The 24,618-nt window shown below is 36.6% G+C and overlaps 1 protein-coding gene across 3 annotated transcripts in view; it reads right to left on the bottom strand.

Moving 5' to 3' along the window:
- DENND2B (DENN domain containing 2B) overlaps positions 1-24,618 on the bottom strand; it is an 804,449-nt gene that overhangs the window by 578,187 nt on the left and 201,644 nt on the right. For 2 of the 3 annotated variants that reach the window (XM_053720607.1, XM_053720609.1), the window contains exon 1: positions 7,727-8,023. The gene's annotated coding sequence lies outside the window, so the exon portion shown is untranslated. Of the gene's footprint in view, positions 1-7,726; positions 8,024-20,575; positions 20,664-24,618 lie in introns of those variants that run through there. The other variant, XM_053720608.1, reaches the window with a different exon arrangement.

Below are 24,618 nucleotides of genomic sequence, written 5' to 3'. Positions count from 1 at the left end.
TCTAACCAAAGCCTGACAAAATGCCTGAACGTCTGGAGAATCTGCCAGACGCTTGTGCAAAAGAATAGACAGAGTAGGAATCTGTCATTTTAAGGAACTAGCTGACAACCCCTTTTCTCAAAATCATCTTGGAGAAAAGATAGTATCCTGGGAATCCGGACTTTACTCCATGAGTAACCCTTGGATTCATATCAATAAGATATTTATGCTATATCTATGTTAAATTTTGCTAGTGACAGGCTTTCATGCCTGTACTAAGGTATCAATGACTGACTTGGAGAAGCCATGTTTCGATAACATCAAGCATTCAGTCTCCAGGCAGTCCATCTCAGAGAAGTTTAATATAGATGGTTGAAAGGACCCTGAGATGGAGGGTCCTGTCTCAGAAGCAGAGATCATGATGGAAAGAATGACATGTCCACCAGATCTGCATACCAGGTCCTGCATGGCCACACAGGCGCTGTTAAAAACACCAAAGCAGTCTCCTGCTTGATCTTGTGTAAAGACCTCCGGAGGGAATTCCCCACTTCCCCGGGAGAAAAGTTTGACGACTTAGAAAATCCACCTCCCAGTTCTCAACACCTGGGATATGGAGAGTTGATAGACAAGAGAGAGTCTCTGTCCAGTGAATTATTTAAAGATTTCTAACATCGCTAGGAAACTTCTGTTCCCCCTTGATGGTTGATGTAAGCCACAGTCGTGATATTGTCCGACTGAATCTGATGTACCTCAGAGTTGCTAACTGAGGCCAAGCCTGAAGAGTATGGAATATCGCTCCCAATTCCAGAATATTTATTAGAAGGAAGGTTTCCTCCTGAGTCTACTATCCTTGAATCTTCAGGGAGTCCCAGACTGTATCCCAACCTAAAAGGTTGGCATCTGTTGTAACAACTGTCCATCTGACCTGCGGAAGGTCATACCCTTGGACAGAGGGACCCGAGATAGCCACCAGAGAAGAGAATCTCTGGCCTCTTGGTCCAGATTTAAGAAGGGGACGAATCTGTATAATCCCCGTTCCATTGACTGAGCATGCATAGTTGCAGCGGTCTGAAATGTAGGCGTGCAAACGGTACTATGTCCCTTGCCGCTACCATTAGGCCAATTACATTCATGTACCGAGCCACCGAAGGGCGCGGATGGAATGAAGAACACGGCAGTAATTTAGAAGCTTTGACAACCTGGACTCCGTCAGGTAAATTTTCATTTCTGCAGAATCTATCAGAGTCCCTAGGAAGGAAACCCTTGAGATTGGGGATAGAGAACTCCTTTCTTGTTCACTTTCCACCCCTGCGATCTCAGAAATGCCAGTACTACATCCGTATGAGACTTGGCAATTTGAAGGTCAATGCCTAAATAAGGGGCCACTTCTAAAGATTCTTGGGGCTGTAGTTAACCCAAAGGAAAGAGCAACAAGCTGGTAATGCCTGTCTAGCAAGGCAAACCTGAAAAAAACGATGGTGATCCTTATGCATCGTTATGTGAGAATAAGTATCCTTCAAATCCATTGTAGTCCTCTATTGACTCTCCTGGATCCTAGTTAAGATGGTACGAATAGTTACCATCTTAAATGATGGAATTCTAAGGAATTTATTTAAGATCTTTAAATCCAAAATAGGTCTGAAGGTTCCCTCTCCTTGGGAACCACGAACAGATTTGAGAAAAACTCTGACCCTGTTCCTGTCTTGGAACTGGATGGGTCTCGTACACAATATAAGAATGCCTCTTTCTTTATCTGGTGTGCAGATAATTGTGAAAGGTAAAATCTCCCCTATTTCGAAGGGGAAGCTTTGAAATCCAGAAGATATCTCTGGGATATAATTTCCAATGCCCAGGATCCTGGGCATCTCTTGCCCACGCCTGGGCGAAAAAAGAAAATCTGCCCCCTACAGGATCCGTTACCGGATAGGGGACCTTTCCTTCATGCTGTCTAAGATGCAGCAGCAGCAGGCTCCTTGGCCTGCTTATCCTTGTTCCAGGTCCGGTTGTCTCCAGACCGTCATGGACTGAGCAAAAGTACCCTCTTGATTTGCCTAAGAGGAAGTTGATGCCACACCTGCCTTGAAGTTTCAAAAGGCACGAAAATTAGACTGTTTTGGCCTTTGATTTGGACCTGTCCTGAGGAAGGGCAAGCCCTTTTCCTCCAGTGATATTAGTAATGATCTCCTTCAAACCAGGCCCTAATAGGGTCTGTCCCCTGAAGGAAAGTTAAGTAGCTTATTTATTAAAGTCACAACAGCTGACCATGAGATAAGCCATAGCGCTCCGCGCGCCAGTATAGTAAAAACTGAATTCTTAGCCGTTAGTTTAGTCAAATGAACAAAGGCATCAGAAACAAAGGAATTGGCTAGCTTAAGTGCTCTTAGCTTGACAAGTATATTCATCCAATGGAGTCGCTACCTGTAAAGCCTCATCCAGAGACTCCAACCAGAACGCCGCAGCAGTAGTGACAGGAGCAATGCATGCAAGGGCTGCAGGATAAAACCTTGTTGAATAAACATTTTCCTAAGGTAACCCTCTAATTCTTTATCCATTGGATCTAAAAAAGCACAACTGTCCTCGACAGGGATAGTGGTACGCTTAGCTAGAGTAGAAACTCTTCTCTCCATCTTAGGGACCGTCTGGTGGCATCTGTTAGAAACATTTTTCTAAAAATAGGAGGGGAAGAGAACGGCACACCTGGTCTATCCCATTCCTTATTAATAATTTCCGTAAACCTCTTTAGGTATTGGAAAAAACATCAGTACACACCGGCACTGCATAGTATCTATTCAGTCTACACAATTTCTAGCACTGTGATTGTAACCCAGTCATTCAGAGCTGCTAAAACCTCCCTGAGTAACAAGTGGAGGATCTTAAGCATAAATTTTAATGTAGAAATATCGGAATCAGGTTAAATCATCTCCCCTGAGTCAAAAATATCACCCACAGACTGAAGCTCCCCTCAGCTTCTGCATATTGTGAGGCAGTAACAGACATGGTTCTTGAAGCATCTGTATGCTCTGTATCTATCCCCAGAGCTATCTCGCTTTCCTTTAATTTCAGGTAGTCTGACTAATACCGCTTCCAGAGTATTATTCATAACTTTCGCCATGTCTTGTAAAATAAACACTATAAGCGCCCTTGATGTACTAGGCGCCATTTGAGCGTGAGTCCCTGGAGCGGGAGTCGAAGAGTCTGACACGTGGGGAGAGTCAGTCGGCATAACTTCCCCCTTGACAGAATCCTCTGGTAAAATAAACGCTATGGGCGCCCTTGATGTACTTGGCGCCATTTGAGCGTGAGTCCCTAAAGCGGGAGTCAAAGGGTCTGACACGTGGGGAGAGTTAGTCGGCATAACTTCCCCCTCGACAGAATCCTCTGGTGATAATGTTTTTAAAGACAAAAAATGATCTTTATTGTTTAACATGAAATCAGTACATCTGGTACACATTCTAAGATGGGGTTCCACCATGGCTTTTAAACATAATGAACACAGAGCTTCCTCTATGTCAGACATGTTAGAACAGACTAATAATGAGACTAGTAAGCTTGGAAAACACTTTAAATCAAGTTAACAAGCAAATATAAAAAACGTTACTGTGCTTTTAAGAGAAACAAATTTTGTCAAAATTTGAAAAACAGTGAAAAAAGGCAGTAAATCAAACGAAATTTTTACAGTATATGTAATAAGTTAACAGAGCATTGCACCCACTTGCAAATGGATGATTAACCCCTTAATGCAAAAAAACAGATCAAAAAAACGACATAGACGTTTTTTAACAGACACAACAAAACTGCCACAGCTGAGCTGTGGATTACCTTCCCTATAAACGATTTTGGAAGTCTTTTTAGCCCTTTAGAGATGTCCTGTAGTATTCATGGGACTGCTGAGGGAATCTGGATGATTCATTTTGTAATTTTAACTGCGCAAAAAAGCGCTAAAGTAGGCCCCTCCCACTCATATTACAACAGTGGGAAGCCTCAGTTAACTGTTTCTATGCAGAATTTAAGCCAGCCATGTGGAAAAATTAGGCCCCAATAAGTTTTATCACCAAACATATGTCAAAAAACGATTAAACATGCCAGCAAACGTTTTAAAACACATTTTTATAAGAGTATGTATCTCTATTAATAAGCCTGATACTAGTCGCTATCACTGCATTTAAGGCTTTACTTACATTACTTCGGTATCAGCAGTATTTTCTTAGTCAATTCCATTCCTTAGAAAAATATTTTACTGCACATACCTTATTTGCAGGAAAACCTGCACGCCATTCCCCCTCTGAAGTACCTCACTCCTCAGAATGTGTGAGAACAGCAAATGGATCTTAGTTACTTCTGCTAAGATCATAGAAAAACGCAGGCAGATTCTTCTTCCAAATACTGCCTGAGATAAACAGCACACTCCGGTGCCATTTAAAAATAACAAACTTTTGATTGAAGAAATAAACTAAGTATAAAACACCACAGTCCTCTCACGACCTCCATCTATGTTGAGGGTTGCAAGAGAATGACTGGATATGGCAGTTAGGGGAGGAGCTATATAGCAGCTCTGCTGTGGGTGAACTCTTGCAACTTCCTGTTGGGAAGGAGAATATCCCATAAGTAATGGATGATCCGTGGACTGGATACACTTAACAAGAGAAATTGTGTTCTTGTGCAATGCTGAATTCCAGCAGCGGAATTCAGCCCTCCAGAGGCGAGCTGCAGCGGACAGGGGCGCATATGTACGTCCCTGTCCACCACAGCTTAAAAAATCGACCCCATAGTCTCACCAAACTGATCTGTGACTCATATGGCAGGCGGGAATCACCCACACGCATGTTTAATGGAATTTACCTATCCAAAAGTATTCCCAGTCAATTCAAAATTAAACTTTCATGATTCTGGCAGAGCAGCAATTTTAAACAACTTTCCATTTCACTTCCATTATCTTAATATGCACAATCTTTTTACTTGTTCACTTTCTGAAGTATAAACTCCAAATGAGCATGTGCAAGATTCACAGGGTATACGTATGTGCATGTTGTGATTGGCTGATGGCTGTCACATGAGGCATTTAGAAGGAAAATGTAACTAACTTTGACATTAATCAAAAAAAATCTACTACCATTTGAAATTCAAACTAAATGCTATTGCATTTTCTTTTTATTATACATTTATTGATTATGATATTCTGCTGTGTTTAGTGGTCAGACCCTAAGACTCTAGTAGCTTATTTGTCACTGTCCCTTACTGGCCTCCTTAGAGGAAATAAGAGAAAATAACAGTATTTTAAACTAGGCTACAATATAACAATGTCCATTACTTTAAGGGAACTCCTTTTCTTCAATATTTAAACTAATATAAAAATATAAATCTATATATTATTCTCAGACTAATATTTGCACTGAAGGCATCATTATGTTTAGTCTTTATGTAGTGTTTTATGTCCCTTTAATAATAAATGTGCCTCATGCATCTCACATATACTGAGTCTCACAACATGCAGCAAAATCTCATTAAACCGAATTAAAGGACCACAAAGTCAAAAATTTTGTACAAATTATCCAATAAAATTCCATTATCAAATTGTACAAATTATTTTTATACGCACACATCCTGATGCTCCTACTGAGCATGTGCAAGCATTCACAGTGTATACATATATATATATATATATATATATATTGTGATTGGCTGATGGTTGTCACATGATACATGGGGCAGGAAATGTAAGCCAAGTTTGAAATGTATCAGAAAAAAATCTACTGCTTATTTGACGTTGAGAGTGTTATTGCATTGTCTTGTTATCTTACATCTGTTGATTATGCAAATCTAATGTGTTGACTGGTCCTTTATTGCATTGTCTTTTTGTGATTAGCCATTCTAATTTAATGCCACACCCATATATTTTGTTGAAAGTACAATACCTGCCTACCTTTTAAAGTCACCTATCAAAAAGTAAAGTGCTTATGTTGGTCCCTGTGGTGATTTCTAAGAAGTCATCTGATCCCGTTCTAATCAGGAAGTATACAAAGCTGTGGAATGCACACTGACAATGGTGTGGAGAAACTAACATATATTTTCTAAATAAATAATGAAAACAAAATCTACTAAGTAATATTTTCTTGCAGTTTATTGTTGTATTGTATGTTTAGGCTAAAACTCCCAGTCACTCTCTAACTAGTCTGCCTTAAATAGAATAAGAAATGCTAAAAGAAACTTCTAAAATGACAACTCTGTTTAGCCACCACAACACATTTTGTTGAGAAATTATAAGTAAAATATGGTGCTATACATTTTGATTGGCTAACACTTTTGTGGCTCTGATGGAGGATGAGGTTGACATTTGCTTCAGTTGTACTGATCATTGTCTGTCCCTTTAATTGTCAGACACTAGAATTCCCAGCTCTGCTCATTCTTTGCTGTCCTTCCTGCCTGTATTCTCAGAGGGAGCGGAAACATGAAGGTAGAGAAATATCAGCCAATCACAGCCTCTTCTCATTGTCTGATGAGTACAAAAGACACTCTGTTTGCAAAGCACAGGAAAAAAAACACAATTTGCAGCCTGTCCCTCTGTTCCCACCCAGAGAATAGACTGACACACAAGTTTATCAAATGTATAAGAAATGGTGATTTTATATGTACAGAAGTAGCCATAACTATTGTGCAACTGCCCCTGTCTGTCTAAAAGTTTGTTTGTTTAGATTTCCTGCCCAGGGCAACATTCCTTGAGTTAAAGGATTATTAGCAGATGCAACTTTCACATGAACATAAACCATGAAGATTTTTATGGCTATTTGCAGACCATATTATTTATGTATTTATTAAAATAGTGTGATTCATATATATATTAACCCCTTCTGTACAACTAGCAGAAAACATCACACGTATGAACAAGATATCTCGAAATAAAAAAACATATCCAATATAATTTGATAATATAAATCAAACAAACTCTAAATATATAGCAGACTTTTTTTTCCAGAAGGAAATAAAACAGGAACTCAACTGTCAAAAAGATCATGTGTCAAGAAAAGGAAATCCCTTGTACCCCCCCCCCAAAAAAAATAGGGCCCTATTAGTTTATTATGAGATGCAAACTGCATCCAAAGAATTGCGCAAACCTTTACCCCAGCGTCCTGTTATAACATGAATTGGTATAAAAGTCATATGAACCGGTTCCTATGAGCAAGGTTTGCTTATGTACATATTATTGTTACATTGTTTATATCAATATTTTTTATTGCTAAAACATAGGGGACAATGATCACATACATTTTAAACTCACTACGAATTAGTACAACTTTGTCTGTAGAATTAACATTCCTTGTGCTGGGTGTATAGCAAATCTGTATCAAACTCACCAGAGGCAGTTTGAAATATAAAACCATATCATCTGAATATGTATCCCAACATGAATAAAGAATAAAAGTAAACACAACAGACCATAACAATACTTTATATTCTACAAAATAAGCCACCCTTAAGATGTTTTTAAAGCAAATGCCTTTTTAACTAAACAAGAGGAATAAACTGTTAGTATAGTATACTGTACACTGTTAGTATACTGTATTCTCTACATTGTTAGTATACTGTATATACTGTACACTGTTAGTATACAAGGACAAGGCTCTCTCGGTATCTAACATAATCCAACTGTACAAGTCATTACATCATGTAACAATGCAGTTAACCCCTTCACTACTGGAGTGCTGTAACACAGGACCCAACAAAGAAAAGCAAAATCTCTCTAATTCATTACCTGTAACCCGCAGATCTTTAGTTTCCACGCCATTCTCAGCTTTGTATTTCCCACCAGACAAACGTTTGCCCTATAAACTTAGCAGTCTCTGGTTCTTCAGACTTGCAGTGCCTCCAACATCTGCTAGATCTGACCTTCCAAGCCTGTTCCAGTTAAAGAAAAGGAGTTCAGGGAACACAGGCTGTGACCAGGGCAATTGCCATAGAGACTTGGTCCTATTGCTGCTAGTTAAGGGCTTTTTTTCCCCGTCTCACTCTTGTTTGCTCCCACCCCAACAGCAGCAAACTCACACACACACCCACCCACTCACACACCCACCCATACACACACACAGTCGGTCACAATTCTGGAAAGATTCCATGAAACAGCATGCCTTTCTCTTTTATGCTTTTTCTTCACCTCCCTCCTACCCTCCCCTACTTATGTTTTCTAATACTGACAATCCCAGGCATTACTGCTCAGCAAAAGTGCATGCTGCAAATTAGCATTCTGCAACATCAAATTGCAAATTATTTACAGTTTAAAAAAAAATCACATTAACCTAAAGTTTCTCCATGTTTAATGTAGTAGCTTGTTATATTGTAAAACTTGTTATACTCTGTAACCTTTATATTGCAGAGTGTGAATTTGTGTAGTGTGTAGTGATATATTTGTATTTCCCTATAATGTTCTGTAGTAAGATTTGCTTTCTCACACAATACTGAGTAAGAGAGGACTTTGTTTAAGGCCTGTTATTTAATATAAAATCAATGCAAAGGGCTACATTTTTGTGCAATGCTACAGCTTTTCATTTATTTGGAGGATTTCTCACATCCCGATCCCAACCCCCATTTCCAGCTGTGGGAATTTTTTAATGAATGGTTAGTATAAGTCTGGCTTCAGTTTAGCTGTAAATTTAGATTTGTGCCATCATGTAACAATGATATGTGTCACCAATATAATCAAAATAATCAGATTATTATTAATAATAATAACAATAATAATGATCATCATCATAATAATAATAATTATAATAATAATGGAAATAATAATAATGAAAATAATCATAATAATATTAATAATAATTATAATAATCCTAATAATAATAATAGTTATAATAATAATATAATAATAATTATGGTGGTGATAATAACAATAATAATAATGATAATAATAATAATCTTAATAATAATATTAATGATGATGATGATGATGATAATAATAATAATAACAATAATAAACCACATTAGTATTTTGCTCTGCTTACAATATGAGATTTTAAAGGGACATTTCCAGTTTGATAAGAAGCAGTTTTGCAATACACTTTATGATAGAAAAATGCTTCTAGTAAAATGTATCCCATTGCTTTTACTGTGCACACGATTTGCAGAGCATACTTACGTAGCATTTTGTGTATCGCAAAACTTCAGATGATTTGGGATTCCTCCATTTGCTATCTTTTTAACAAGCGTTAATAAAATATATTTTTTTATTATTATTATTATAATATTTTCAGAGCATTCAGAGGTCATTTCTTCTCTGTTATTTGGTTTAACCACTTTGCAGTTTTGGTCCACTCTTGCAGCGTTTGTCAGAGGTTTTTCAAAAGTTTTGTCTCTTAAAGGGACATTAAAGGGATATGAAAACATTTTCTTTTGTGATTTAGACATAGAATACAATTTTCAAAAAGCTTTTAATTTACTTATATTATCAAATTTGCTTTGTTCTCATGGTATTCTTTGTTGAAAATATATTTAGATAGGTGTCTGCAGCACTACATGACAGGAAATAGTGCTGCCATCTAGTGCTCCTGCAAATGTATAACATTGTAGCAAAACTGCTGCCATATAGTACAGCAGACACGTGCACGCTCATGAGCCTATGCCCCTGCTTTTCAACAAAAAAAACAAGAGAACAAAGATAATTTGATAATATAAGCAAATTAGAAAGTTGTTTAAAATTGCATGTCCTATCAGAATCATGAAAGGAAATGTTTAGAATGTTAACATCCGAGTGAAAGACAGAGGCCCGCTAACCTCAGGACTTCAGATACTGTGACCGCGCTTCTCCCCTAGACTTTTATGGAGTGTGCTGTAAAAAAACAAAACGTATTCGACACCGTGTTACACCAACTGCGCTATATCACGAAGTGAGTTAGGAATACTTTACATTCCAATGTTCTTCACATAGAAGAAAATGTTCTTTTTATTTTAAAATATATATATCTATACGTATAGCTATATGTACATATCTGTATGATTATATATAGATATATAGATATATATAATATATACAGATATATTTGTTAAAATATATATTTAAAAAAGGACACTTTTTTCTATGTGAAGAACATTTTGAGTACTTCTATTAAAAACACATTTAAAAAAGAATACAAATGATATTTCATGTTAAAGGTATTTGACTGAAGTGTATATACTGTATATGTGTATACATGTCTTTATATGTGCATTTATGTGTTTATATGTGTAAATATGTATGTATGTGTGCACATATATATTTACATATATAAACACATTAATACAAATATATAGACATATATATATATACACACACATATTGGACATTCCCAGTCAAACACTTTGCCATATACCATATCCCTTTTGATTTTTTAATTAATAATAATATGATATTTTGTTATTAAAAAGTGTATATATGTGTAATAGAAAAAAAGAGTTCGTCCTATAGCCTTAAAATATATAAACTTTATTGCAACATTTAAAAATGTGGAGTATAAAAACGGACACAGAAAAGCATTTCTAAATCCAGGAGCTGGTCTGACCGGTTTCGGTCAAATAGACCGTAATCATAGACACAATTGGTGACCACTGTGAGCACCATTTATACCAAATAAAACAATTTGATTGGATAAAACACAAACAACCTAGAAATGTGAGAAGCCCTTAAAGGAGTATATACAGATACAGAAATTGAGGGCTCATTAAAGCAGAAGGTGCAATTTTGGGTTAAACTAAATGGGTAACAAATATGTATACACTCAAAAACGACTGAGGTAAAACTATACAGATATACAGAACCTATGCAGATGTAGTTCATACTAAGAATAACATACACATTGGTTACATAAAATCACCAGAAGCACTTATATATCATGACATATAGGTTAATCAACAACAAATGCAAATGAAAATAGATATGTACTTAATGGTAATTAATTTCAAACTCACTCACATAAAGGGAAGGGCTAGAATGTAAGTAGATGTCTTCTAGATAAGTAACCCTAATAATTTAGATAAACATGGTTACTTAAAAGGTATAAAAATTCTCAGCATAAACTAATAGAAGCATCAACATATAATATTTAGCCCAGCATATCTAAACCTAAATTACTAAACATCTCTATTACTATATCTAGAATTTTGAAAGTACAAGCATGACGCTTAAATGAATGTATTATAAATTGTATAAGATAACACTACATCAAAGAAGGGGGGTGGGCTGATCATATATAGAATCAGGTGTTAACAATAATATTATTATTAGTAGTATTATAAATATTATTAATAGAAAGGCCTAATGCAGATGAACAGGAGATTCACTGCAGCCCAGACTCAATGTTGCCAATAGTTAATGATGTCGTATTCCGAGTTAAAAGCAATCGGAGTTAGATAATTGAGTCTGAATATCCAGTAGATCTCCTGTCTGCATAGCAATGATAATTTATTACCTCCTCTAGGGGGTCTTTTAATTTGTTCAATGGCTCTCCACTTAAAACTACTGACATCCTGGCCATGTATTTCCAAAAACTGCCTAGATAGAGTCGAACAGGGTTTCTCCCTGATATATATGATAAGTGTTCCCTTATACGTGTACCCACTTCTCTAGTGGTTCTACCCACATAGCTTTTGGAGCATTGGGTACACTCAACGAGGTAGATTACAAAGGTAGATTTGCTGTTGACACAGCCTCTTGTGTCAAATGTTTCCCCTGAATGGAAAGAGGGAAATGTCTTACCAACCCTAACAAAATCACAAGAAGTACATGTTTTTCTCCCACATTTAAAAGTTCTGTTGTGTTGCAACCATGAACTTCTTGAATCAACTTCTTTCAACATACTGGGAGATAACATGTTACCTAGTGTGACATTCCTCGGCAACACACATACATCCTCTTTCTACAGTTCCTCTCAGTTTCTTATCCCCCATTAGTATGGGTAAATTCTTATTGATAATTTGACAAATCTGATGGTATTGGTTCGAGAATGATGTGATAAATTTAGGCTTTGTGCTTTTTGCAAGGACTTCTCTGATCTCTTTTTAACATGGGCATTCCTTAACAGGGATCTCCTCTCCATATTAGTAACCTCTTGTAGTGCTCTATCCCCTGTACCTTAGTCTATTAGCAAGGTGTCTGCTCTCTTCAGGAATGTGCTGTCCAAGGTGCAATTTAGGCGCATCCTCATGAATTGCCCTTTAGCGATACCTTTAATTACATGTCTAGGATGACTGCTATTAGCATGTAGAAGGTTATTGCCAGCAATTGATTTCCGGAAGAGAGCAGACACAACTTTACCATCTGTTGACTGACCCTAAAATGAAATATCCAAAAAAGAGATTACATCTTTGTTCCACTAATAGGTAAACTTTATACCAAAGTCATTAGTATTTAGACTACTTACAAACTGTTCAGCTCCAGTTAGGTCGGTAGACCATACCATGAGCAAATCGTCTATGTACCGAATATACTTGACTATGTGGGTAGATAATGGGGCACCTCCATCTCCATAGATGTGGAACCTCTCCCAACATCCCATGAAGAGGTTTGCGTAGGAGGGGGCAAATTTTGCCCCCATAGCGGTCCCATATCTCTGGAGATAGAAACGCCCCTGGAACATAGCCATGAGGGATGGAAGAGCCCAGTGACACGACTTAAACTGTCAGCCAACTGTACTCCTCCCTCCAAAAAACATTTTCCATTTTGCAAATTGCTTGTGTGGTATCCCTGACGTAGCTGGGAAGTCTGGAAACCAGGAGTTGCAGAAAATGATCAACCCATTTTGATAGGGGCTCCATCAATGAACCAATCCCAGCCACGCTAGGTCTGCCCTTTACGTTAACTGTACTCTTATGGACTTTAAGGAGGTGGTGGAAGATGTGGATCACCGGATCCTTTACCAGCATTGTTTAGCTGTATCAATATCCATCAGCCCATCCTCCACTGCCTCATCAACCAAGTGTTCAAGTTTTCGCTTGAATCTTTTAGTGGGGTCCCCTGGGAGTAACACATAAGCATCAACATCTTGTATTTGGTGTAACGCCTCAGCCACATAGCTGCTTCTTGACTACCACGCTTCCCCCCCTTATCTGACTGTCTAATCACAATCTCCTTATTATTTTGCAACCCAGCTAGTGCTATTTTTTTCTTAACAGTCAGATTGTGGGGGCCTGCCTGTGTGGTCATGGACAAATCCGTCAGATCTTCAACAACTCTTTAGTGAAATACCTCAAGTAATTTCCCCCTAGCATGGAGGGGGTAAAAAGATAACGTTTTTAAAGTAGGTATGGTAACTTTCATATCTGTATCACTCTGATCATATCCCTCTTTATACAATCCTTCAAGGGACACCAATGTACAGGAGTCAGTACAATCTAACTCATTAGTAAAGCTTATGGTTTCAGACCTGTTATCCACATGACCAGAAGCAGGAATCCTAGACTCAGAGAAATACTTACGGAGCGTGAGATCTCGTATGAGTTTGTTCACATCAAGAATAGTCTGAAATAAATCAAAGTCAAAAGTTTCTCGATGGAACAAAGCCCAATCCATAATTAAGAACCTTGATTTCTGCTGCTAATAATGGATATTTACATAGGTTGATAACCAAATTCATTGATACTTCTTTTGTTTTTTGTTTTTCACCCTCAAAGGGTACGTGGCCTGTTCCTGGTCCCTCACCTCGGTATTTTGGGTTACTGCACCTTGAGATCCCCCCCCTGAAAATGCTTTGGGGCCTTGTGAAAAACCTGCACAAATGGAAACTGATAAAGCAATCTGTTGGACTATAGTTTCATGGCGGGACTTAGGTCTAGCCCCCTGATTGGGTGCACCTTTAAGTATGCTTTTATTTTTGCTCCCTAAAGGGACATGTTGGTTGAGCTGTAATGGCTGATCATCCACCCCTGACAGTGATTCCTCACCCAAAGCCCCTTCAAAGCTTGAGGCAAATCTATCCTCATCTGAGGCGTCCACCTCAGAGTCCAAAAACATGACTTTTTGGGGGGGCTCGTGTGTAGAATTTTGTACTTTCTGTCTATTACCCCTATAATGTCTCCAATTCTTATTTTTATTCTTAGTATTTTTAGTGTTGTTCCCAACTAAAGATGCTTCCTGTCGATCTACACTATACCAGGATTGGTTCCTTTGGTGTCTTCGCCACACATAAACTATATCCTTCATATAGTCTTTCTGGTCTTGAAGAACCTTAGTGTGTTTTGTCTGAATTACAAGTTTTTTGGACTCCTCAATTGTTTTCTAAAAAATGGCTTAAAATTTAACATATACATCACAATTGTTAAACTTATCCATATCTGACTGTATGTTTGCTATTTTAGTTTTAACCTCCATAAGTAATATATCCTTATATTCAATAAGGAGAGATATAAGGGTAAGCAAGCAGTCAGTCAGAGCTTGATTCCAACAATTGACAAAGTCCTTGTCCTTAATATCATATGTAGGAAACATATTCAGTCTAAGTCCCCTTGGTATCATCTTAAGTTCCAAATATTTATTAAGGATCCATTTGTCCCATTTCAATTTTTGCTCCTTCAACTTTAAATTTTCATAATCCTGCAAGAGGTCTCCCAACTTCGTTTTAGGGGAGTCATGACTGAACACATCCTCCAGGCCCAACAATCAAAACTATCCTCATCAATCTCCTTTAAAAACAAAGTGTCCATTTCATGTATCTCCTCCATAATGTTTGGTAATAAATCAAAAGGCACAAAATCGCCAGATACCTGGGGTTTAACTTAAGACACCCACCTATTCCTATTAGCAGTAAGTATTCCCCTTTAAAAGATTTACACATTCAAGCCAGGGTTGAGGTAAGCAATTGGATGAACAATATAATGTTTAAATCAGAGTCCGCCCTTTATTCCAAAACTGGCTGACCAGAGATAGTGGTTTGGAATGAAGGGAAATGTAATAGCCAGTTATAGCAGGGTAAGTGAGACTAGTCTAATCAGCACGCACAGGCAAAATCAAACACGGGCTCCAACCTTCATATATGCCAGGTAACAAGGGGTCTGTTATAACAGACTAAGCGCACACTATACAATGCAACTTACTAACTAGCCTTTGTGCATTATGTAATGGCTCATACTGCCCAAGCCTCTAAAACACTGCCTTAAATATGTTCTAATAATCTTCACTCATTCACCCATTCGTAGGTGTCCCAGTCATCCCTCCTTCAACCGAAAGTTACCATCAGGTTCCTATAGAGGCAAACAGCTGTTGTACAGCGGTAACGCTCAAAGCTTTCCCAAACACGCTATCCGGCTCCTCCTCCTTTTCAGCAACATGGTGTGTGTATCCAAAGATAACCCAAACAAACTGTTAATCAGCACGGCTGGGGAACTGCTAGGATAATAGGTTAGGTGCACCCACAGGTGAAAAAGATAGGCTCACCATTTGAAAAAAACGATCCCTGGAGTCCGGTATAGCATAATAGAAAAAAAGAGTTTGTCCTAAAGCCTTAAAATATATAAACTTTATTGCAACATTTAAAAATGTGGAGTATAAAAACGGACACAGAAAAGCATTTCTAAATCCAGGAGCTGGTCTGACCGGTTTCGGTCAAATAGACCGTAATCATAGACACAATTGGTGACCACTGTGAGCACCATTTATATGTGGATATAAAACAATTTGATTGGATAAAACACAAACGACCTAGATATGTGAGAAGCCCTTAAAGGAGTATATATAGATAGTATATATAGATACAGAAATTGAGGGCCTATTTAAGCAGAGGCAGCAATTTTGGGTTAAACTAAATGGGTAACAAATATGTATACACTCAAAAACGACTGATGTAAAACTATACAGATATACAGAACCTATGCAGTTGTAGTTCATACTAAGAATTACATACACATTGGTTACATAAAATCACCAGAAACACTTACTGTATATATCATAGCATATAGGTTAATCAACAACAAATGCAAATGAAAATAGATATGAACTTAATGGTAATTAATATCAAACCCACTCACATAAAGGGAAAGGGCTAGAATGTGAGTAGATGTCTTCTAGATAAGTAACCCTAATAATTTAGATAAACATGGTTACTCAAAATGTATAAAAATTCTCAGCATAAACTAATAGAAGCATCAGCATATAATATTTAGCCCACAATATCTAAACCTATTTTTTGGCGCATGCGCATTGATATGAGCTACGCTACGATATTGTTGCTAAAGACTGGATTTCCTGCAGCGGTTCAAATGCGCATGCGTCAATTGTGAACGCGCATCCGATAATGGATACAATTGTAGGTTTGCCGCATGCGCATAGGAACATGTGGACGTGAAACTAACGCTTTGAGACGCCCATGGGGGACCAATTAGAACTTTAGAATGATCATTTGTTATGAATACCCCCAAAAAAAATTAGAATGCGGGCGGAGAGTTGGCTAACCAGACGGGTGGCTTTGCATGAGCAAAAATAAGTATAACATTCAAATTTACAAAAAATCATGAATGAAAGTACTATTGATTTAATATGATTTATGTAAACATAGATTGCGGGCTTTTCAACTTTACTTTCACTTTAAATCAATGTATTATAAATTGTATAAGATAACACTACATCAAAGAAGGGGGGTGGGCTTATCATATATAGAATCAGGTGTTAACAATAATATTATTAGTAGTAGTATTATAAATAGTGTTAATAGAAAGGCCTAATGCAGATAAACAGGAGATCCACTGCAGCCCAGACTCAACGTTGCCAATAGTTAATGATGTCGTATTCCAAGTTAAAAGCAATCGGAGTTAGACAATTGAGTCTGAATATCCAGTAGATCTCCTGTCTGCATAGCAATGAGAATTGATTACCTCCTCTAGGCGGGCTATTATATGTATTATTATATGTGTGTAATACTTTATTTCAATGGGTTTTTGATGTGCTTTGTGCAGCTTTTTTTTTAACCCTTATAGTTTACTTTAGGCCTGAAGTCATGCTAAATATTCTAACTCAGTTTCGTCTTTCACTTGAGCGCAAACTATAACTTTCAACTTCTAATACCAGCACAAGTTAGCACGATTGTCATATCCATTGACAGAATTGAGCAAAGTCAGTTGCGCTTCTCTAGTTAACAAGGCATACCATGGACTTATAATATCAAAGCTTTATCAGCAAAATTTAAATTAGGGGACATCACCCTTTTATCAGTGCAGGATTAAAAGTAATACTTATAAGTGACCTGAAAGACCATAGTTAATAAAGAACAACATTTAATAAATAAATTAAGTAATGAACATCAGATGATATCCCTAACCATGCAGCTGATCTGTCGGCAATATGCCCACATTAGACCTCAGATCAGTGACCAGGTAGCCCCTCTCAGCCACATACTTACATCAGACATCTGGTCAACCCCCAACTAACATCTATCACTCACATTTTGCTAGTCTGGTGAGGAGCATGCCTTGGAATCTAAATATTGTGTCAATGCAAACCCTTCCCTTCCATTTAAAACATCTTGTGTCTAACTGCAGTACAAACTCTATCTGCCCTTCAGTAGACCTTGCTGACTGATTTAATTTCTACTTTGTTTGAACAGGGCACTAATTTCCCTTTGACAAGTGGTTAGAAAACGGCAGTTGTAGAGTTGCACAGCACTATGTAATCATTTTGTGCTTCACAAATAAATTATAACAATAAGCAATGTAGTTTTATAAGCTTCTATAAAACATAAAGCAGCATAAACAACTGATACTGACAAATTGCAACATCAAAAAATTAATCAAAATCTTAATTTAATAAGTATTTTAGTTTTCTATTAAATCCCTTTTAATTTGAAAACGTTCAAGCTTTACACTTTTAACTGACCATTATATCATATTCCAACAACAGTGTTCATTTACCTTTCTCCATCTGCAACACACACATTTTTACCTTTGTATCCATAAATGGCTCATCCATATAATCTGGTACAAGTGTTTGAGCCCAGCTGCAAATTTACTAATTGTGCTGAAGAATAGCTCATTTGAAGTTTGCTTAAAGTGATAGCAAATCCTAGCATTTGTGAAACGCTAGGATTTACCATTGGAACAAATAAAAGGGAATTTAAGTCATGAAGAAAAAAATACTTCATGCTATAAGTTCCTTCATTTGTCGGAAGCGTTTGCTGCGCTAAGCTCCTCAGGCAGCCCACGGCAGAACGCTATTTTTCAGTTAGGTGACGTTTCCACCACTTAGCCAATAGCCGTACGGGCCACGCTATTGGCTAAAATCACCTCAGTGATAAAATAGCCATGGGCTGCCTGAGGCGCTCAGCGCAGCAAACACTGCAGACAGATAAAGGAACTTTCAGCGTGAAGTATTTTATACTTCATGACTGAAAGTCCCCTTTATTTGCTGAGTTGGTAAATCCTAACGTTTCACAAATGCTAGAATTTACTATCATTTTAAATGCATATCTATTATGTGTTATTTAATAGAATCTATAAAGCTTGTTTTGTCTACACTTCACACAAAAAAATAAAGTGGATACTCCCTGGATACTGAACTTTTCCACGCTATTTTTTCAAATCAAGATATGCAGCCATGTGCAATAAAATACCTCAAAGTATGTCATAAAAAATCAGCATTTCAATGAGCAAAGTACATGTCTTTTTCCATACCTAGTTGCCAACATTAGGAAAAAAAACTTCAATGACACTTTGCAGCATAGTAAAGTCAAATTTCTTGATTCAGATAAGCATGCAATCATTAAAAAAAAACTTTACAATTTACTGTCATTATTAAATAGTGCATATACATGCACACTTTCTGTGGCACCAGCCCAAACCGAGCATGTGCAAGAATTCACAGTGTATATGAGTCTGCTATTGGCTGGTTGTTGTCACATGATGCAGGCAATTGGGAAATACAGGAAATTTTGAAATTTGTCCTGAAAAAAAGTACTTTACTGCTCATTTGAAATTCAGACTAAGTGCTATTGCATTGACTTTTTATTATGTATTTATTGATTATGCAATTCTATTGCATTCTGGTCCTTTAATAAAGCAGGTTATGGGACTATTATCTGCACCCAGCAACAGTCTTCATTTTGAAATATTCAATGTAAACTACATACAATATGTCCAAAATATCAAATATTTTATTATTCAATCTAATCCGTAAACTGCAAGAGATTCACTGATGCAAATTCACCTAAATACCTATATACCTAAATACCTATATACCTAATAACCTATATACCTAAATACCTATATACCTAATAACCTATATACCTAAATACCTATATACCTAAATATCTATATACCTAAATACCTATATACCTAAATACCTATATACCTAAATACCTATATACCTAAATACCTATATACCTAAATACCTATATATCTAAATACCTATATACCAATATGCCTATATACCTATATACCTAAATACCTATATACCTAAATACCTATATATCTAAACACCTATATATCTAAATACCTATATACCAATATGCCTATATACCTATATACCTAAATACCTATATACCTAAATACCTATATACCTAAATACCTATATATCTAAATACCTATATACCAATATGCCTATATACCTATATACCTAAATACCTATATACCTAAATACCTATATATCTAAATACCTATATATCTAAATACCTATATACCAATATGCCTATATACCTATATACCTAAATACCTATATACTTAAATACCTATATACCTAAATACCTATATATCTAAATACCTATATACCTAAATACCTATATATCTAAATACCTATATACCAATATGCCTATATACCTATATACCTAAATACCTATATACCTAAATACCTATATACCTAAATACCTATATACCTAAATACCTATATTGTTTTTATTATTACGATGATCTAATGTAAAATGCAGGAGACTCAAATACTACAATATGCTAAAACACAAAGATCAACAAAGACTTTGCGTCTGACTCCCGCAGACATCCATGCTAAGCCCAAACGTCAGCGCAGATTTTTACAATGTGTGACATACTCTCTAGGGACGTATAACACAGGTCAAGAGGCAAAAAACCTGACTGTCCAGGAAAAAAATCAGGACAGTTGGAAAATATAGTCACAACCCAGAGAGATAAAACGATTATTTATACCCCAATAAATTACTGAGAATAAAAAAAATTTATTTTTTTTTAGTAGAGGAAATATGTTATACCAGTAAATACAGCAGATTTGCATAAACAACAAATGCATGATAAAAAGACAATGCAATAGCGCTTAGTCTGAGTTTCGCTAAGTAGTAGATTTTTTTTCTGACAAAGTTATATCTATTTCCACTCCTCCTGCATCATGCGACACCTATTAGCCAATCACAAATGCATGTACGTATATTCTGTGAATTCTTGCACATGCTCAGTAGGAGCTGGTGACTCAAAAAGTGTAAATATAAAAAGACTCTGCACATTTTGATAATGGAAGTAAATTAAAAAGTTGTTTAAAATTGCTGCTCTATCTGAATCATAATAGTTTAATTTTGACTTGAGTGTCCCTTAAAAGTATAGGCAAACAAGTAGTGTGATAGTAATACTAATATTGTTTTTTACAAGCATTTATAGAAAAATAAATACAATCTACAGCAAACTGTTTACATACCTTGAAGTGTGCTCAGTACACAAGTCAGTGAGTTAATAAACAGGTATTCTCAATACTCAGACCAGCTTCATTGTCTCATTTCATCCGTCTGTAATCAAGAAGACAATATTATGATCAGGAAGTGCAATACCGCATGACACCACAAGAGGCAAATAATATACTTATTACTGCTACTATAATTCTGTCTGTTAATGGGCAAGATTACAAGTGGTGCACTACCTGCTGCGCAGAAGCAAAAAGAGGTTTATCGCGGCTTTTTGTGTGCATCGGAAGTAGGTTACAGGTTGAAAGTAAATGCTTTCGCTTGAGCGCTATTTAATTAAAAGCGCGCCGGGATAGCGCAACTTCAGAGCTCTGGTTAACTGTTACGCTTGACTAAAAAGTTGCACAGAACACATCAAATTATATTTAAAAGTACAGTTACAATCATAATAACACTGTATAAGATATGAGGTCTCAGGTTTTAGGAAAAAAAAGGATTGCAAAGGGTTTTAACATAGAGATGCAAACATACACATGTCTAAATATGTTTATGTATGTGTATGTATATATGTATATATGTGTATATATATATATGTGTGTGTGTGTGTGTGTGTGTATGTATGTATTTATGTATTTATATGTGTATATATGTTTTTTGCAGACATATATACACATATAGACAAATATAAGTGCATTGGAGCTCTTTTGCAGTCAAGTAGCTGAAAACATGTAGAATCCTATTTATGCAATATGAATATTTAATAAAGTGTTTAACTATGTATGTACTGTAAATATTTCACATTCAAATGTTCTTCACATAGGGTAATATGTTCTTTGTGAACATATGTATTTATGTGTTAATATTTGTATATATGTCTGTAAATCCATACATACACATATAAATACATATACAGTATATACATATAAATAAATACATCTGTATATATATATATATATATATATATATATATATATATATATAAAGGCAAAGTTCAGTATCTGCACTCTCACCACCTCTCCACAACTGCCAGGGTGCTCTCAGTAGTATGTAGCAGCAAAATGATTCCAAGCACTCACTGGACTTCTGATAACAAACACAAATTTTATTATAATAACGTTTCGGGACTAGTAGTGTCCCTTCTTCAGAAGAAGGGACACTACTAGTCCCGAAACGTTACTATAATAAAATTTGTGTTTGTTGTCAGAAGTCCAGTGAGTGCTTGGAATCATTTTGCTGCTATATATTATTATTATCGGTTATTTGTAGAGCGCCAACAGATTCCGCAGTGCTAATATATATATATATATATATATATATATATATATATATATATATATATATACATATACATATATAGACATCTTTAGACATGTATATGTAAGTAACTCTATGTTAAAGTCCTTTTTTCTAACACCCGACACCTCATATCTTTGAGCCCTTATTACTTTTGTGTGCAATATTTTTTGTGAATTGTATTTATTAGATGATGTTAGTATGAGTGGAACTGTACTTTGTAATATTTTTTGATGTGCTTTTTAACACTTTTTAGTTTTGTAAAACAGTTAACCAGAGTTCTGAGGTCGTGTTAATCATTCTAGCATAAATCGCAATTGCGCTCAAGCGATCGTGTTTACTTTCAATTGGTAATATGAGTGGAAAACCTGACGCATGCAAACACCCACGATATACCCCTTATCGCTCGCGCATAACTGTTAGTGACCACTTGTAATCTGGCCCTTGGCCCAATATATGTTATGTGCATAAAGTAACTATGGTTAATTGCAGAAAATGATTTGGCTTAAACAGAATATCGCTGTCCCTTAGTCTTTTCCTATTTCATTCCACTACTCTATAATTTCCTGTTCAAACAGCTGACAAATTCTAATTACAGCAGAGCTTGACTCTATTCAGTCTGTTTATATGACACAACTTTCCCTTCCTTCTATTAGCGGAGTGTCACTCACCCGTTAACTCTTCCTCTACTGCACAGTATCATTCTTGCGCCATCAGGTTGAATGTGGGAAATCTGTGACACAATCTACAAGGGGAACTAAGTGCTTTGCAAACCTACTGCTGGCCCAATGGAGCTCAGGGGAAAAAACGTTGCCATGAAAAAAAAGAGTTAAGTCCAACTGTTGGAATAAGTTCTTTTTTTAATGGCAGCTTTTAGCTTTTTTCAACTCTCACTTGACTGCCAGGCCAGGAGAAAATTGGGAGGTTAGGAACATAATACGGGAGGCGGGAGACTATATTTTTCTTGAATTACGGGAGGGTTAGAAATCCTATGGTTGCAATATTCTAAGTTCCGCTTTTCTCCTGTTAAGTGTAGTCAGTCCACGGGTCATCCATTACTTATGGAATTATATCTCCTCCCTAACAGGAAGTGCAAGAGGATCACCCAAGCAGAGCTGCTATATAGCTCCTCCCCTCTACGTCATACCCAGTCATTCTCTTGCACCTAACTAATAGATAGGACGTGTGAGAGGACTGTGGTTGTTAAACTTAGTTTTTATTTCTTCAATCAAAAGTTTGTTATTTTAAACGGCACCGGAGTGTGTTGTTTCTTCTCAGGCAGCATTAGAAGAAGAATCTACCTGAGTTTGTCTATGATCTTAGCGGTCGTAACTAAGATCCACTTGCTGTTCTCGGTCATTCTGAGGAGTGAGGTAACTTCAGAACAGGGGATAGCAGGCAGGGTTCACCTGCAAGGAGGTATGTTGCAGTATATTATTTTCTAAGGAATGGAATTGACTGAGAAAATACTGCTAATACCGATGTAATGTAAGTGCAGCCTTAAATGCAGTAGTAGCAACTGGTATCAGGCTGATATGTATGTATGTATACTCTGAGGTATTTCTGGGGAATGGAATTTCACTAAGAAAATACTGTCTATATTTAAGTAATATTTGAGCCTACACTGCAGTGAAAGCGACTAGCAGCAGGCTTATTAATAACATTTCATAATTTCATTTTTAAAACGTTTACTGGCATGTTAATCGTTTTTTCTGAGGTACTTGGTGATAAAACTTTATGGGCATGATTTTTACCACATGGCTGTCGTTTGTTTCTGAATAAAATCAGTTTACTGAGCTTCCCCACTGTTGTAATATGAGTGGGAGGGGCCTATTTTAGCGCTTTATTGCGCAGTAAAAATTTAGTCACAGTCTTCCTATTTCTTCCTCCATGATCCAGGACGTCTCTACAGAGCTCAGGGGTCTCCCAAACTAGTTTTGAGGGAGGTAATCACTCACAGCAGACCTGTGATAGTGTGTTTTGACTGTGATAAAAACGTTAATATTAAATTGTTATCCGTTTTTTGGGTATTAAGGAGTTAATCATCCATTTGCTGGTGGGTGCAATCCTTTGCTAACTTAATACATTTACTGTGAAAAATTGGTTGCTATAACTATTTTGGTTCATTGTTATTTCAACTGTGACAGTTTTTTGTGCTTCTTAAAGGCACAGTAGCGTTTTTTATATTGCTTGTAAATTTATTTAGAAAAGTATTTCCAAGCTTGCTAGTCTCATTGCTAGTTTGTTAAAACATGTCTGACACAGATGAATCTCTTTGTTCACTATGTTTAAAGGCCAATGTGGAGCCCAATAGAAATTTGTGTACTAATTGCATTGATGCTACTTTAAATAAAAGCCAATCTGTACATGTAAAGAAATTATCACCAGACAACGAGGGGGAAGTTATGCCGACTAACTCTCCTCACGTGTCAGTACCTTCGCCTCCCGCTCAGGAGGTGCGTGATATTGTGGCGCCAAGTACATCAGGGCGGCCCATACAAATCACTTTGCAAGACATGGCTAATGTTATGACTGAAGTACTATCTAAATTGCCAGAATTTAGGGGTAAACGTGATCACTCTGGGGTAAGAACAGAGTGTGCTGATAATAATAGAGCCATGTCTGATACTGCGTCACAATTTGCAGAACATGAGGACGGAGAGCTTCATTCTGTGGGTGACGGATCTGATCCAAGTAAACTGGACTCAGACATTTCAAATTTTAAATTTAAGCTTGAGAACCTCCGTGTATTACTAGGGGAGGTATT

Source organism: Bombina bombina, chromosome 7 (assembly GCF_027579735.1).
Source record: "Bombina bombina isolate aBomBom1 chromosome 7, aBomBom1.pri, whole genome shotgun sequence".
Classification (NCBI taxonomy): Eukaryota; Metazoa; Chordata; class Amphibia; order Anura; family Bombinatoridae; genus Bombina; species Bombina bombina.
Note: the sequence above shows the minus strand (reverse complement) of the source record. Positions and strands in the feature narration are given on the sequence as shown.